The sequence below is a fragment of the Micrasema longulum genome, unplaced genomic scaffold (assembly GCF_059751315.1).
Source record: "Micrasema longulum isolate JH-2025_06_02 unplaced genomic scaffold, ASM5975131v1 h1tg000607l, whole genome shotgun sequence".
Classification (NCBI taxonomy): Eukaryota; Metazoa; Arthropoda; class Insecta; order Trichoptera; family Brachycentridae; genus Micrasema; species Micrasema longulum.
In genome coordinates this window covers 236261-240325 of record NW_028277803.1, presented here as the reverse complement: position 1 = coordinate 240325, position 4065 = coordinate 236261, and positions in this window count along the sequence as shown.

The following is a 4065-nucleotide window of genomic DNA, read 5'->3' as shown; positions in this document are numbered from 1 at the left end:
GTCAAATTTTCTCTACCATACAATAAACAATAAATTATTTTGAGACGATTTTTACTCATCTCATAAAAGTGGGTTTACTTGTTATTGACATAAGGCATATTTGCCAATCTTATAGATTTTTGAGTAGATCTACCGATTTTGAGAAATATCTACCGAATTCGATTGAAATTATACTGATTTTCAAACATTTCCTTGTTTCTTTCCATATAATAAAATTTCAATATATAAAACTTGTTTTACCTTTTGAACTGTTTCAATTTTTTTTGACCCAATAGCATTTTGGTGGATAATGAATCTACTGATTTTCGCTTGATGGAAGTTGTTAAATCAATTTACGCGTTAGATGGGGCGTTGCGTAAGAGGGGATGTTGCGCGGCGTGTACACACGCCGCGGACAACCATCACCATTCTTATATCCAAACTTACCAAAAATTTAGTCACAATCATTAAGCTTAGATGTTTGAGCTGCAATTGGATCATTTGGGGTGCAAAATAAAGTAATTAAAAAAAATAACTTCTACTTGTGATGATAATATTGATTATTGATGTGAACCTAGCATGAACATAAGTTAAACCAAAATGAACATTATAAATATTGGCCAAGGATCCGTTAAGTAAAAAGCTCTCCAGACCCTTTGTAAAATTTCTTTATCAGTCTTCACTATAAACAAATATTTAAAGTCTTTAGTATTTTCTTGATCCACGTATTTACAATGACGAATTTTAGCATTAAAAAAATACTAAGCAAATTATTAGAGTTTAAAAAAAGACTCAAACGCCTTCCCGTAGTAGCGCACATGGTTGTGGATAGTCACACCAACAAATTGTTCTCACTAAATTGGATAAATATTACTTTTGCAAATACATAAATTTGCCAGTTGATGCCGCCCGTCAATTAATAAATGCGTTTGTAGTGTCTGGAGTCGATTATTGTAATGGTATCTAAGCAGGTCTACCAATGAATAAATGACTCACCTACAGTCTGTATTAAATGCCGCAGCGAGACTTATTTTTGGAATCACTAAGTTCAGTCATATCACTCCACTACTTCGGGAATTACACTGCCTACGTTTTCCACAGAGGGTGGAATACAAACTCTGTTGGCTTATGGATAAGTCACTGCACAACTCTGCTTCAGAACATCTAAGAGAACTCTGCATTCCAGATGAACTAGCTGACAGACGTCTTACGCTTAGATCAGCTACATCTACGTTGAAAAGAAAAGTTATTGTGCCTCTACGCAAACAGCGCATTAAATTCAGCGAACGCGCATTTGCGGTCGCAGGCCCTTCAGCATGGAATGCTATCCCAGCAGAGGTCTGAAACTGTGAGAGTGAAGTGATGTTTCAGAAGAAACTTAAAACCCACTTGTTCTCTAAATCATTTGAATGAATTCTTAGCATGTGGTGACAAAGTACATTATTTATCTTAAATTAAAAAGTTAAAATTAAATTTATTTCCATTATAATAATAATATTTTCATTTACAACATCCTCAGCACGTCCAATTTGATTTATAAAGTAACCCAAAGAGTAGCAAGTTGTAAGGCATAATAAAAAAATCATTTAAATAAAATAATATTTATTTGTTAAATAATTTCACATATTTTACTGTGGTATAATTGTTATATTCTATATTAAAACAATGTACAAAATATTTGTTTTTTAGTTCTATTCCAAACTGCAGCAATAGCAGATATATATCGAAATTTGCAGGAAAATTTCACTGAACAAAAATTAAACATAGACTACTAAAATTTTTCACTAATTTAAGACAAAACTATACGGAAAAGGGGACTAATTAAATAAAATCCTTTGCATTTTCCTTTCCAAAGTATACATTGTCAGAAATAAAATAAAAAATTTCGTAGTTCGATCTCTGAAAATGTGGTGTAAGAAATATGGCAGGAAACTTTGTTATATAAGAAATAAAGAATCAATAAATTACACTGGAACGTCTTTTTACACGGGGGATACATTCTGCACAATACCGTGTAAAAAAAAAGCATACTAAAAAGAAAAATGCTGGATAAGTTTATTTATATAAAAATCAATTCAGTATTTTTTTTAAAGTTATCTTTTACTTCTATTTATCGTACCTCAATAATTTTCTCAAACATAATATCAAAATACTTAAAAAACAAGTGAAAAAAGATTATTCACTATCATATACCACGCCAAGTAAGTAAAAGAGCAATGTAGGGCATTCAAATAACTAATAGTATAATTTTTATTATATTACTATTATGAATTGTTAAATTAATGTTCATAAATTTCTTCAATTACATTTTTTTATTGTTTTTCCAAAACCATGTAAATCGAGGTTCCAATGTATTTATAATGAATGGTTTTATAATAAAATTTATGTAATACAAAGCGGTAACTTTTTGCCTATAACTAAAAAAGAAGAAAAACTAACAGTAAGAAAATACTTCAATTTACAATAATATTGAAAAGCAAAATATGTGATGATTATCATTATGTCGGTTAGAAGTTTTGGAAATACATAATTACAATAAATTTATTTGGAGAAAATAAATACAATAATTATTTTGTAACTTAATCAAATCAAAATTGTCCTTAGAGGATCATCTTCAGAACAAATGGCTATTATAAAAAGTAGCTTTCTGGATGAGCAGCAAGTTACAAAAATAAATGCCAAAATAACAAATGAAATGTGTAGATAATATTTTGACAGTAACACCTGTTTTATGTATTGCAAAATATAAACATGTCAGTTTATATATACCATTACAAAACACTATAATATACACACAAAAATATTACAAACACATAGGAAGAATCACCATCATCGCTTTTTAGTTAGTTATTAAATAAGTCCATTTTAGTATATAATTAATATTATTTTCCATTATTACTTTGTTTATAGAGATATACTGATGAATAATTTAATTCGATTTATTTATCAAATTAGTGGATAAGTTTTAGAATTTCATATTATATTTCATTAAATAAAAAACATAGATGTTTTATTCTTTACATTTTTGATAACAGAAAATTTTGATAACTGTCTGCTTATCTAGTTATTCAAATTTAAAATAACTGTTATCAAAATACACATTTTAAGATTAAAAATTTAAGCAAATTTGTTTAATAAAAAAAAATCGGCTGGCTATAAAATATTAGATTATTCTGGTGACATATATAAAAGGTCTATATATATCAGGGGCGAATGCTCCTTGTAATCGATTATTCGCAGCTTAGCATATTTTTTTGACATTAAATAATATATATTACTGTACATATGTATATATGTATTTTAACTTGGTATCTATACAACGTTGAAAACAAAAATATAAAGAATCTTGATTTGTTACGTCTTTAGCATACTCTTTCTTACCTTAAAGTAAGTAAAGTCAAACTAGACCAGAAGAAAAATAATCTTCGTAATAAATAAGTGTATTTTAGTAAAAGCTGTGCAGCAATTTAGTTCAGTCATTAGCAAAAATTAGTGAAAACAGTTCAGTTCACACAAACAGAAAAAAATTTCACGATTGAAATATAAAACAAACAACCCCATTATACAGTATATATGGGTATAAATTTATGTTTAAACTTTTTTGAACAGTCCAAAGAATTAAAGTGGTTTTTCATCAGTTTATTTTAGGATTTGACTGTTTTTCTAAATGGCGATAAATATAAGAATGTAATAGTTACAAAACAATCGCCATTGTGACTATTACAGTCGGGTATTGCATAAATCAAAATGGTATTAACAGAGTTAGGGGGAGAGAGAAAAATCTAAAATTTCATAGGACATAAAAGAATGGATTTTTAGGTTTAAAAATATAATATTTATTAAGTCTTAGAAATAAAATTTCTGTTTTTTAATGCTACTCTACATCCATTATTTTAAAAATATTTGGGTTGGCACATGTTTTTAATTTTAAAAAAATATTTACAAATAATATATTTAAGCTTGTTTGTAATAGGTATTCCATTATACAAAAGCAAATCTTTATTGCAGGGGTTATAATTTAGATTGGTTAAATAAAGCATGTGGTAATCTGCCAGGGTCATTTATGGAAAAGGTGTATTTAAATAA